This window comes from Papilio machaon, chromosome 10 (assembly GCF_912999745.1).
Source record: "Papilio machaon chromosome 10, ilPapMach1.1, whole genome shotgun sequence".
In the NCBI taxonomy this organism is placed as follows: Eukaryota; Metazoa; Arthropoda; class Insecta; order Lepidoptera; family Papilionidae; genus Papilio; species Papilio machaon.
Window position 1 is genome coordinate 2293681 of NC_059995.1, and position 14690 is coordinate 2308370.

A 14690-nucleotide genomic window follows, 5' to 3' on the forward strand; every position below is an offset into this window, starting at 1 on the left:
CAAGTATGAAAACGTATACTTTTTGTCATCAGATTGTAATTATCAAGCAAGAATCTTCAGTATTATCTCACCCGAGAAGGGCTTAACGGTAAAAAACTTTCCATGAAAATTCTTTAACATCACTCTCACAACATATTAATTGCATTAAAGTACTCAGTATTTATTTCTGGGAAATAAAACAAATATTTATCATCGACCTGTTTATCTTTAATCAAGTTGGTCATCGATGGCGTTAAATACATTTTTAATTCGTCCCGGGACGTAAAAAGAAGAACGACTTTGCGGCTCTAAAGCTACTGGATGTTACATTAAGGTTCGTTATATTAATTATGCTAAAAATCGATTTTTATATCAATTTTAACAATATCTCTAATGCTGGAACATTTATATAAAACTAGCTTTTACCCGCGACTCCGTCCGCGCGGAATAAAAAATAGAAAACGGGGTAATAATTATCCTATGTCCGTTTCCTGGTTCTAAGCTACCTGCCCACCAATTTTCAGTCAAATCAGTTCGACCGATCTTGAGTTATAAATAGTGTAACTAACACGACTTTCTTTTATATATTATACTAGCTTTTACCCGCGACTCCGTCCGCGCGGAATAAAAAAAAATAGAAAACGGGTAAAAATTATCCTATGTCCGTTTCCTGGTTCTAAGCTACCTGCCCACCAATTTTCAATCAAATCGATTCAGCCGTTCTTGAGTTATAAATGGTGTAACTAACACAACTTTCTTTTATATATATAGATATATATATATATATATATATATATATATATATATATATATAGAAGAATAGATTAGAAAATACTTTTTTTTACAACATCTAGTAATAAAGCATTCCTTTACGAGAAATACTGTTTCCATTTCAAATTTATATAAAAATGAGTCCCTTTCATTTTATTTCCAATTAAACTATTTCAACTTAGAAAATACTACGAACGAAGACTTCCGACTGCGGAGCTATAAAGACTAAAAAGAAGGTAAAACTTTTCGATATTAAAGCGCAAACAGAATCAAATAAAAAAAACTTGTATCTTTTTGCCAGTGTATTTGCCGTGGTCTTGTATAAATTTAATTATAATTAAAACGTCAAAGTACCTCTCCGTTACTTCGCGACGATTCATTTACAATATTTTAGTACAAATTATATTACGAGTAAATAACAATGCTACTTTTTTTTAATTTAATTTCTGGATTTAGCTCATTTAACAATTATGTATCATAAACATTTCATAATTTTTATGTTGGTATATTTTGATGTTGTTTTTATATGGAAAAATTGTTTATATAAGCGTGAACATTTTATTAAGGGGGTGGTATCTCTGGGGCACGCCTAAGCCCAGTGGGTGTTACGTGGCTGAGAAGAAGAAGAAGTATCTCAGTGTCGGTAATTTTAAAAGTAAATCTAGATTTTATATTTTGTCCTTTTAGACATAAAATACTGCTTTTTAGCAGTGTTTTTTTTAGAATGTAGATATGTTTTAGTCGCGTTTGTACTGCAGTTCTAGGTATCATTGGCCTTTACATAATTTGTGAATTACAACGTTAAAGGAACTCAAAGTGCGCGTGTAAGAACGCCCTTACGCTATATTCACACAAAGGCAGAAATATCAAGCATAACAGTACTGCTATTACTTAAACTTACATGCCGAGTACAAGACAGTACTGCTAAACGGTACTGCTTTGACAGCAAGTGTTCGTTCAATTATTATACTGCAATGTCTACTGCTGTGCCTTACTGCTCTAGTGTGATTACGCCTTTAGTACCGTCCAATTATTTCCGCTCGCTTCGCGGACAAAGATAGTCTGTGTACAAAAAGAACTTGTAAAGGGCTCATTTGACAAGAGCAAGCCCAACTGGTGAGGATTACTAAAGAGGTTATATCTCTCTTATTATTTAGTAATGGCGTGTCTATGGATTTTTTTTGTCTTTGGTTGTAAAATTTTAAGGAAATCATGCTAAGTATACTGCATAATATACTTATGTTGCCATCTTCGATAAATAATAATGCAATATTGATAATTGCATATATTAATTTTACAATATATAAATTTAAAAGTACCTATAGGTGTGCACTCTATGGCATTAGTTTCACTTATATCAGTAAAGTACAATATGATGCAATTACTACGCACATATTTGTAGCGATAAATATATGATAAAGCGTGGTGCCGGCTTGTCTGTGTGTATATTTGCGTCACGTTCCCGATACCGAAGCGTGATTGATAGCACTCCATTTATCATCTGATAACAACAGGATCCATTCCTATGTCCCATAGTATTGTTATAAAATAAAATGCATTTGTCATTTATAAAATAAATAAATTTAATAAAATGTTTATACACATATACTTCATCTGAATGAAAAAAGCTGTATTATCCTTGCTTAATCATACTGAAGAGATCTAAGTACGTTAGTCCATGAGCCTTATGTTCTACCGATCTCTTTTCCTTGGTAGGTATGTCTCTTTTTTATACATACAGGTTAGCAACCCATCCATAGTAACGATCTATTAGCACCCTGGAGGAGATTTATTTAGCACTCATTATGTGAAATTGTGTAATTCGCAGATCTGAGGCGCCCTTTTAGGTCCAACGTCTTGGGCCGTCGCCTAACCGCGCCCAACCCTAACGCCAGTCCTGCGCATATTCAAATCTTGTTGGTGAATTGTATGGGAAAGAGTGTTAACTGAAAATTAAGTTAACTTAAAAAACATTATTTTTTCATTATAAAATACTTTGAGTGAGATGCCATGCGAATTGTATTCTGAATCTGAATATTATGCGGGTACAGTCCGTTTTGGCCAATTAACTGCTGCTTGTTTAGTAAAATAAACGATTCAAAGAACGGAGTGTAAATAGTACGCAAATAATAAAAGAAATCAACACAAACGGAGTAAAAGTTTCACTGCACTGCGAGTTTCGAGCGACGAGCAATTTTGTGCAAACAATTTAATTAATAAGCAAACATTTGTATCTGTATTGACTGACCGTCTGGACTTGAAAGTACCAATACTTTTAGGTTTGTGTACTTTTTATTAAGAATGGTAAATAATTTCAATTTAAAAATCTTGAATTATAAAATGCAATGTTACTAATATTATAAATGCGGAATTTTAGATGGATGGATTTTTGTTTGAAGGTATCTCCAGCACAGCTTCATTAATAACTTTAAAATTTGAAATAGATGTAGTTCATAGCCTGGAAGAATACGTATGCTCCCAATTTAGTTTTTTTAAATTCCGCGCGAACAATTATTGAGTGAAAGGTTAAGATGGGAGTGACGATTAAATGACGAATGATCGATGTAGGTGATGAAAATAATTATGCGCCGATCCCACATAGACACATATTGACGGAAGATTTGAAAGATATTGGAACCCATCAATATCTTTAGAATTTCCATCGTGATGTAATATTGGGTAGTCATCCATCAACAGTTCTTTTTAATTCTTTGTAGAACAAAGAAGATTCCTAGAAGATTATGTGGTTAAAATATACATTATGGACGGTTGATTTGGCGATTGTAGCTTTTATGGCGAACACAATTATATACAAGTACTTACTTACTAGCCAAAGTTAAAAGTTGCGGAGACTGGTAGATTTTTAGATATTGAATAAATAAATTCGTACTATACTTTAGTTATTTCCACTACTTTTAACGTAACTTTGACAGTTTTTTTAATAAGTGGCCAAAGTTTTTTTTTTTAATTTATTAAAGCAACATACACGACTTATGGCTGTATAAAATAAAAGCCTTTGCCCATTTTTTTAATAAAACTGTCAAAGTTACGTCAAAAGTAGTGAAAATCTAACCTAAAATACGATTTTATTTATTCAATAAGTAAAAATCTACCAGTCTCCGCAACTTTTAACTTTGGCTAGTAAGTCCTTAGATATAATTGTGTTCGCCATAAAAGCTACAATCGCCAACTCGACCGTCCATAATGTATATTTTAGCCGATTATGTGCATTTAGCAAGAACTTATAACCCGCTGGAGTCGAATTACTAGCCAATGATTCTGGCGTGGTGTTGTCGATACAAAAACTCGTAAGACGATATCGCGCTTCCCGACGCTGCTAATTGGTCATCGTTTCTACGACAGGGTTACGGCTACGGTGACAATGTTAAACAGTTAAAAAGCAAGATATGACTTTTTTTAGCGACACATTTAACTGAAATGTAGGTAAAAGATTTCTACAACACATATTTTGATATAAATGGATAAAATTTTTGATTGTACATAGAATCTCTTATCTAACTTTATGGATTCTCTGAACATTCAGAAATTAACAATACAAAGAGTAACAGAAATTTAATCACGGACAGAAACTGATTAACTGGCTTTTATCCACTCCCCTATTAGGAAGTAGACATATTAAGACTTGTAAGTCCTTGAAGATTGTCACAATTACCGCGTTGATCAATTATAATTAAAATCATTAGTATCTCTTTTTGTCCCTTATCCCGTAAAATGTGGTCACCCTAACTCGCGTCATGTCACGAGCGCATGTTTATTTTTGTCAACTTTATTTACATATTTTAAGCCTCAATTGATAGGGGTTGATAAATTTAGGGAATGGTCGACTAATAATAATAAACTTACATCTTTACAGCGCTCTATGATGTTGCGGCGAAGAGTTTTGAGGTAGGAAATAAAATGAAAGTTCAATTTAGTGGTAGTCTAAAATATAACATGTCACTTTCATTTTGGTTTTATTTAGTTTTGAAATTAAGGCCTATATTTATAAATTTTACTAATGTCAATAAAATAACTGAATAATACTACCTTCGTTTGTTTTGTACCTTTTACAAAATGGTGCCTTGGAACTTTCGTCTGCTTTTTCCTTCAGTTTGTATTATTAATAAAATTACTAAGCGATTTCATTGTTGAAACATCTACACAAATATATATTATCTCAGGTTTTTCCAGAGTACTAACCTAAGTTTTTGTACCAATTATTCGTATAACTTAATAGTATAATGTTGATAACTTCCTGACCATAAAAAATAAAGTCTAGATAAAACGCGTAAAGTTTTTATGCAATTAAATAATAATACAGTCAAAACCGTTTATAGCGACATCGTTTAGAACAACATACCGGTTAAATTGACCAAAATCAAAGGTCCTGGCTGAATGTTATTACATATCTTTCCTATTAATACCTGTCACCGGTTTTTACAACTATCGGTTTTTACGACTCAATATGAGTAGTCCCTTCGATGTCGTTATAACAGATTTTGACTGTATTTAAAACAATGACACATCTAGTAAACTAATAAACATTCTAGGAAGGACGGAATAGTAGTCAAGTTTGATAAAGATAACGCTGGGAACAAGATGCATGTGTCAAGATAAAACATTAAATACAATATTATTAGTGGCTCATTACTTTACGGTGGTAATAATTTCTTATCCCAAGTTATCAGACCTGAGCCGTATAATCGTAAAAGAAGATAAACTTTAAGATACGCCATACAACTAGAGAATTATCAGGGCTATGATATACTACGGACGGAACAAATGATTGTTCTAGAAATTAACATATGAAAGAGATATTTTTAGAACAGAAATCCTTTTTCAAAATAACTTGACAATACCCAGCCAGTTACATTTTAGCCCAAAATTTGTTAATGGTATTTTTCCCATGAAAACATCATTTTCTGCTATGTTTAAAACTAATTTTATTAAGTCTATTTAATTAACAAAAAAAAAATAGCTTTTTTTATAACACTAAACCAAACGGCATTCTAACATTTAACTTCTTTGCCACAATGTTAAAGATCAAGCGAACTAAATCAGAAAGTGGAAAGCTATAAAACTATTTTAGACACGAGTGTTTTGTGGCGCGACCTAATTAAAGAGGAAATGATTTTAAGATGTTTCCGACATTCTTTCATTACGTAGGAAGTAAAAATTGGTATAAAGTAACGTTATTACTTGCCGGAAGAGATTTAATAAGGATGACACAAGAATTAAAAAAATGCTTTCAACTACAAGATTAAATTAAATCAATGGGTATACGTACAGAAAATACTAGTTTATTATTGTTTTGTTCTGATGTCTAGTGTAACTTCAACAACCGTTAATAAGTTAACGTATAAAATTATGAGATAATTGTTAAAAATAGATTATAGAAGGTGGCTTAACAGTGATAGACGCCAGCAACAACAACATCGGTTCCACAAATAGGCGTGCTCGACCGGTGAAATACTACGACCACACAGAAGACAGGCGTGAAGTGGAAGCAATTCCGCGATTCGTCTGATGAGTGTAGTGCCGTAGGCTTAATTGAAATCTCTTTCCTTTCCCACTCTTTCTTTATAAGAAAAGGATAGGAAGGGTAGTAGATTTGATAGTGGACGGGACGCATGTTAAGGGGAAATATTCTTTTTCTGCCCGTGCCCTCCTCCGTCGATAATGGTGGGTCGTTACCCACCATTAAGCAGTTGCGGATGTCTATGGGAAGATGTCGCTTCACTATTTCGGTGAAACAGGTTGCCGCTTGCTAGTTTGTCACCTAAATATAAATAATAATTGTACCTACCTAATATCCATAGATATTATTTTAGATGGTTTATAAATATAATAGCTTCTATATAAATAGCCGGTAAATAGAAAACAAACCGTATACTTTACATATGAAACCGAGACTAATTGGTACGGATGTCACAATTTCCTTTGCAGCGAAATTAATATTTCCCTTTAAATATTTTAGGCGAGCAATAATTCGTTGAGTTAACTGAAACGAAATAAAATATCATGAAATTATTTTACGTAATACCCTAACGAGCTTCCGTGGTTAATTATATCTCGGGTACACAATTTGTTTTAGCTAATATTTATGTTTTAAACTTGTTTTATGCAGTTTTTTAAGACTTAGATGAATATGGCGTTTAACTCATTGGATGAAATACAAATATGAAATAATTCAACTACCTACTTACGTCTCTCCTAAACTTTTTACATATTCAAATCAATAGAAAGACAAGAGAACTGAAATAAGTAGTCCTACATCTCACTCATTAAACAATACTTCATGCTTGTTTTCTGTTATGACAATTCATTGGTCGAGGTACATTCGTTTTAAAATATAAATTTTATCGTTCTAAAGTGCTTTTTACTTAACTATACTATAATTAATTTTCATTGAGTGCTAGTTGACTAAAGATGTACGAGCACGTATTGCATAATATCTGGCAAGAACTTCATTGCCAAATCTTAACAAAGCCGAAACAATATATTGTTAATTGCTTTTTTACATTAGTCTCGCCCGTTGAAGGTCATTGCAGACAAATTTTTAATTGTACCATGGCACGCCTCCGCGAAGTCGGTATCGGGTTAGCGAGAAATTCATTTTAATAAATATAGACTAGCGCTTGACCACGGCTGATTGCGGTATACCGCAGTATACTGAAAAAAATAATATTAAAACTGATTGACCTTAAAGGATGAAGGTAATTCATAAAATAAGTGCACGTTTATTTTCATTAAATCAGTCAAAATAAGGAATAACAATAACTATCTCATTTCCACAAAAATAAAAATAAGCGTGATAAATCGTTAACTTGGATCTCACGTACTTATTTTTCATACCCTCTAATACTTTCATCTATACCTATATATATAAAAGAAAGTCGTGTTGGTTACACTATTTTATAACTCAAGATCGGTCGAACTGATTTAGCTGAAAATTGATGGGGAACCAGGAAACGGACATAGGATAATTTTTACCCCGTTTTCTATTTTTTATTCCGCGTGGACGGAGTCGCGGGTAAAAGCTAGTTTTGTATAAAAATCTCGTTTTATAACTGTTAAATTAAAAGAAAATTAAAGTTGGAAGTTGCATTCTAAAACTAAACATATGTTTTTAAATCATTAGAATAATTCATAACATGTTGACAGTATCTATTCTAATAAATCAAACATTTAATCATGACAACACAACCATTAAAACTTCATACAAAAAACAGTCTCACTTCCGAATTAATATGACTGATGTGTATATAAATAGTAGTGTAGTTAAAACCATAACACATGCTCTCTGAATTAAGCATCTGTTTGAAGTACACTCAAGCTCACTCATTATAAAGATATAGGTTACATCGTTATGACTTCGAAATAGTGTGTAACCATAATTTTGCACTCGATTGTACTCGTACTAGGGAACTGTCGAGACTAATATTGTGCCAGCAGATTAACAATATGAATTATGTTCTAATATGTTATCCTACGGATACACTTTTATGTTTAAGTAATCAATTTGTAAAGATCGTGGTGGTGCAGTTGTCAAGCGTTTGACCAGACCGGACCGAAATGTACATTCATACAGGTTCGATCCTCGCCATACACCAATTAGTTTTTCGAATTTCATACGAACATATATCCGACGTTCTTACAGTGAAGGAAAATATGGCGATGAAATCTGTACTTATCTAATATATAAAATTCTCGTGTCGCAGTTTTCGTTCCCATACTCCTCCGAAACGGCTTGACCGATTCTCATGAAATGTTGTGAGCATATTCAGTAGGTCTGAGAATCGGCCAACATCTATTTTTCATACTCCCCCCCCCCATTTTTTAACTGCGCGCGGACGGAGTCGCGGGCGACAGCTAGTCATGGAATAAATTCAATGATATGTGTAAAGTAAACTAACCCTTACTAAGCCAGCGTATTTAATTATGGCGTAGTCATCCATAAACTGGGTAAGCTCTAAGCCCCTTATTGGGGACATACTTGAGCTGATGACACAATTAAATTTTATTAAAATAATTTAAAAATGTTTCGTAATTGTTTTCAGCATAAGGAACTCTGTTTAGAAGTAAAAGAATGTCATGCGTCGTTATGTTTTAAACGTTTCTAATACGAAAATTAATTACTACATCCGTGAGAGGAACCGGAACAAATACGTTCACACGCAAACTTTTTACATCGTAGCAGACTTTAAAAGGTCATAATCAAGGTCGCGCCAACATGTAACACGGTTGAGGTTCTATATTAGAATGTTTAAATATAATTTTAAGAAAAACACAATTTTTACCAGAAAAAAACACCCTTTAGTTTTGCACTTTTACTAAAAGCAATGACCAAGTTCAGTGGTTCTCGGTTCTTAGTTAAAAGTATTAATGGAGCACGTACGTGACCGACGGACGGACAGAGTCGCTATATATAGAGGCCTTGTAATGAGTTGTATTTCCTTAGCTCCTTGGTTTGCATCAGTGCTGTAAAATATGGCGAACCTTTTCATCGATCGATATGATTTAATTAATAAAACGAATGCTATTTCAATTGTAATTGAATGCATCAAATAAACATGTTAAATAATTATTTTTCGCGTAAATAAAACAAACTCTTAATGAAAACAACACATATGTAACCCAACAAACTTTAAATACCTAACTTCATTTATTCCCTCATAGAATCCAAGTTCACTCTGAAAGATAATTGAACTCTCAATAGTGTTTGTAAATAAATTACAATCTTACAACCTTCCCTTATTAATAAAGATACGAACTACGTCGCATAACAATTCTTACCACTAAAACTAAGTACTTTCGAAAACTTACTAAATCAACATCAACAGCTCTCTAAACTCTACGTTCGTGTGTCAGACTTGAGTCCTGTCTGGTTGTCGGAACGCGGCTTGCATACCGGCCGCTGCAATGTCTCGGCCACAGAACATTATCACTTCAAATGTAACCGCTACCTTACTACTCTAAATTACATCTGCACTTGAAAGTTCCACAGATATACACATATAATTTTTATGGAAAGCTTTTCGTTATAACGTTCATTATAACGAAAAACCAACATTAAATTTTTTTCTTTTTACCTGTCCGCATTTGTTCCCGGTAATCTCCGCAATGGCTTGACAGATTTAGACGGAACTTTGACTGGAAGGTAGTTGATGTATGCAAGAATGTTATAGGTTACATTTTTAAATTGATAAGCTAACATTTGACCACGACCCCACTTGATTGCTTAAGCTTTTTTTCTATGCCAAAACATAAACATCACATTAATTTTCACATATCTAGTTATGAGTACGTATAATATTTTAACAGTTGTAATACTCTAATAGAGTGGTTAGTAATCCATCTTGTTATAAAATTCTGAATATTCAGCACACATCAAATTTCATATTTCTTTTTATATTTCGACAAGTAATGTTAAAAATAGCACATACATACTAACTTTATTTTACATAGCTTTTTACCCTAGATTTAAGACAATAATTCACATAGTAGAGTTTAAGAATGTCTCTACATTAGTGTCAGATGTCTTAATCTAATATCACTAAGTATAAATTAAGTTTACTTCGACTAACTAGTGTTACTTTGTACGCCATAGGAAGCACGCGTATTACAGTAGTATCCGTTTATTTACAGTCTCTGAGAACAATTTGCATATGCAAGTTGTTTCTGCAAGTAGTGGAAAGGAATTGTTTATACTAAACAAGTAATGGAACGAAATCTTTACATTACACTGTGTATTAATAATTTCCGGAGACTTGATATTATTTATACTTTGTTATGGTGTAAAAAAGACGCTTAAGTTACGGAACAGTTACAGTTAAAGTAATGAACATATAACATGTAACTTTTGTTCATGTTTACATAATTAGTAAAAAATTTAAAAATATTTGACGGCGCAAATGAGGCGTCGTCTAGTAAACTTTTAACAACTTCTAACTGAGTATTTTAATTCCTACGCCCAAGCGATTAGTCGCTCAGGTGTTGAAGATGATACTAATGTCGTCGTCATATTTTTAGAATTCATATTATTAAAAATTTAAGACCTAAAATGCAAACGATGGGTATTTATTGTAAATTTTATTAATAAAGAGCATCTCTATTAATAAAATTTACATGAATTTTAAGTATAAACTTAAGAATTAAACTATCATCATAGCAACGCTTTATGAGTAATAACTAAAATAACAAGATACTATTCGATAGTCACCAGTTTAGTGACATGCAACCGTGGTCACCTGCTGAGATATCACCAAGTGATTATTTTCACTAAGCCAGTCGCTTAGTGGAAAATTGGTCTAAACAATAGTGTGACTCGAATCTTGAACGATCCATGTTTTGTTATGGTAAGTGAACAACGGGGTTAAACAAAGCACTATGGACTGTTAAATTGAAACCCGAACTAACGGTTATACTCTTAAATCTTTAGTAGGTATTGTCTAATGTTTCTAGGCAAACGGAACACTGAATCAGGCCATTTTATCATATTTACTGCATTGTTAACTAAACTGTAACTAGCATTGTAAATTAAAAAGTTAAATTAATCTATCTAAAGTATTTAACCTAATTAAACGAAACTGACGGTCAAAACTTGCCTTAGACCGGTCCTACACAAGGCAACGTAAACTATGAAATTATTGTATCATTGCGACGCATTGAATCGTCGATGCGACGCGTCTTTTCGTTCAGTAAAGGCATAGCGACTATATTATTACAACTGTCTACATTAACTCCGTCATCTTGAAAATCGCACTGACTTTTCTCACAACGATCTTGACAAAAAGATTGCGAAGCACTGGTTTTGGCGACTGAAGAACAAAATCTCTATGACATTGCAATGCGTAAGTAGCTTAAAGACTATAATCGCCGGGTTTCGATGATTTAAGCTTTGTGTACGAAGGGCCTTAATATGCATTTACGAAATCATTTTAATTGTTAATCAACTTCCGTATTAAGGACTCTGTTGTTTAAAGAAAATTAGTGGGAAGACAATATGGTTTAATGCATGTGTGTTTCGTGCAACTAGAGAGAGTTCATGGATATATTCAGAGGGTATATATCAATGTACCGAATCCAGTAAACAAGTGGTCACCCGCTGTGACTAATGCAGAAGTCGTATTCACAGTTAGATGTTAAAGTGGCCATGAATAGTCATAAGGATGTCGACTTTAACCCAGCCAATAGATCGATGGTCAACGCAACGGTATATACGTGCTCCGGACTAACTTAACTATTAACTTGAACCGTAAAAGCTAACTTACAACGACTACCTAAATATACTAACAATATTAAGAACTAAGATATCAATCAAATTTAAAGTTTAAAAGATATAGGACCAGGTTTTCTGCCTTGTAAAATATTTATTTACATTTTATTAAAATATAGAAAAATTTGTCTCCTATAAAGTTCTACATAAACTATTTTGTTTTATTTGACTATAATTATAAAAAAAAGTATTTTAAAATATTTTTCATGACGTGTTTTGTAAGCTATAGATTCTATATCGTAATGTAATGTTTGATAAATATTTTTTTTTATTCATAGCGTACTATATCTGGCTGGTAAGATGTTAACCCGGTAAATGCTAAACGAAAAAAATAAAACTAATAAACCGTAGACAAACAAATTCAAACAAAAGACGGGTCGGGTCGGGTTCGTAACGTATCACCTCCTAAGTTAATTTAAATTTCAAAACCCCTCGTTTTGAATGGCGTCAATGCCACCACTCATTGACGCGTCGACTGAAACAATGGCACTCGCGCCGCCATCTTGAAATCCAACCACTCGTAAAAAGCGCGCCAAAAATGAAAATATTCCCGCGCAAACGATCTTTCTCACACCGCTCAAGGCCGTATCAAACAAATAACCAGATGAAGTTCGCATTACATTAAATTTATCATTTCATTTATTTAAATACGTGTATGTTAATTAAATGTTCATAATCTTAGGTCATGTTACATTTTGTACTGGTTCAAATAAGTATATTGGATACTTTCTGTCTTTATTCAAAGACTATAGTAAAAAGACATTTAGGAACCAAATATATTCATAAGCATTTAATACAGAATACCAACAATAAATTTAAAACTGATTAATCCATCGCTATAATTGAACTGGGACATTTTTATTATTTTCGTGAGTAACTTCTTAAATATTTAATTACAATATTGATGGATGGGGAAGTTATAAAAGTGTTATAGCTTTTGACCGGAGCGGGCTATCTTCATAACATTATGGCGGATATATTAAAATAAAATAATAAAAACACACTTCGTGACAGCAAGTCGTAAAATAAACTCCGTTAAGTATGAAACAGACAACATCGATTGGGCGAAAGGTTCACAAATGAAATATTGATTTATAAACTATTTACACATATTTGAGAGTGTTATTAAGTTCTTGTGTATCTGTAGCTTTTATAAAAACAATGTTAACTGTAAAAAAATCTAGAATTAGTCTTTCTAATCTGTTTGGATGGATGGATGTTTATAAGGTATCTCCAGAACGATTCGACAGATCTTAATAAAATTTGGCATAGATGTAGATCATAGTCTGGAAGAACACATAGACTTCTCATTATAATTTTTTAATCCCGCGCGGAGTCACGAGCGACAGCTAGTTTTATTATAAGCTGATATAATTAAATAAACATTTAAAAAAATAGTTAGTATTTGAAAAAACGTAAATTTAAATTTTGTCATTGAAGTTTAAAATGACAAATTCCACATGTTTTCTAATAGCCCAACAATCCCTAACAAAAACTGCATAACAAATCGAAAGTATAGGATAGTAGAGTTTAAGTTTAAAAAAATCCCTTTAAGTAAACATTCCTTGCAGCCGTAGCAAAAAACATTGGCAAATGTACCGAAACACCATAGCAACGATCGTCTGTGGTATGCCAAATGACAAATACTGTGACTGATTACTGACCCTGTTCTGCACCATTTTATTTACAGCAATTAAGAACTTTATGACCCAAAGTATAAGCAATATTTTCCCTTAATAGTCTTAATTCAACAGACTTGATGCGCAGAAATAACACAACATATTTTGAGACGTACCAACCTTTCGAGAGAGTACATTTTGCTTTAATTGTTGTCGAACGATGCTACCAATTTACGACAATATCCGAGTTATTCAGGAAATTTCTTTCGATGCCGATTGTCCTCTTGTTTTTTGTGAACCATTTGGTTTCAGATTACAAAAATATGTTAAACTTATTTAAAAAAACAATTACCAATTTCTTTTCTTTTCGATGACGTTCGGTTTCAGTTTGGAGCATATAAAATATGTAGAGTTTACCTGAAAAAGATAAAATGTAAATTAATATTTGCCTCTACAACTTCAAGTAGAAAATATTGAATGAAAAGATGAACAAATCAATTTTGAGAGCACAAGAATAAAAACTTTTGACAGCGGTGGGATTCGAACCCACGCCCTTTCGGACTGGTGCCTAAAACCAGCGCCTTAGACCACTCGGCCACGCTGCCTTCGCTAAGATACTCAAAAGTAGGAATACTGTTTGTGGATGTAAAGGAAGAAAATCATTATACGTAAGCATATGAAAAGTGGAAACTGCTAAATACTACCTAATCTATAAATATCCATAAAATAATAAAATCTAGGATCTTATCCTAGATTTTATAAAATTTGTATAAAAAAAGAAAAAACCTAGATTTTACATAAAAAAACAGACCCAGATTTCTACTACATTGACACATGTATTAACTTAATTCTATTACATTGTCTTTGACAAAACAAAGACTACAATATGAATGTAGAATGTCTGACTACAAGTTTCATTTGGTGCTATCCAGTGTTGCAGTGGAAACACACAGTTACACATGACTGACACCAGAGAGATCCCTGACATTACTGAAACCGTAGAGCAAGTCAGTCACATCATGCCATGAGATCAGGAAGAGCTT

At 32.8% G+C, this 14690-nt stretch overlaps 1 non-coding gene across 1 annotated transcript; it reads right to left on the minus strand.

The window, feature by feature from the left end:
- Positions 1 to 14172: 14172 nt before the first annotated feature.
- Trnal-uag lies at positions 14173 to 14252 on the minus strand. Its single transcript has one exon. It is a non-coding gene; the product is annotated as a tRNA-Leu (tRNA).
- Positions 14253 to 14690: the final 438 nt, after the last annotated feature.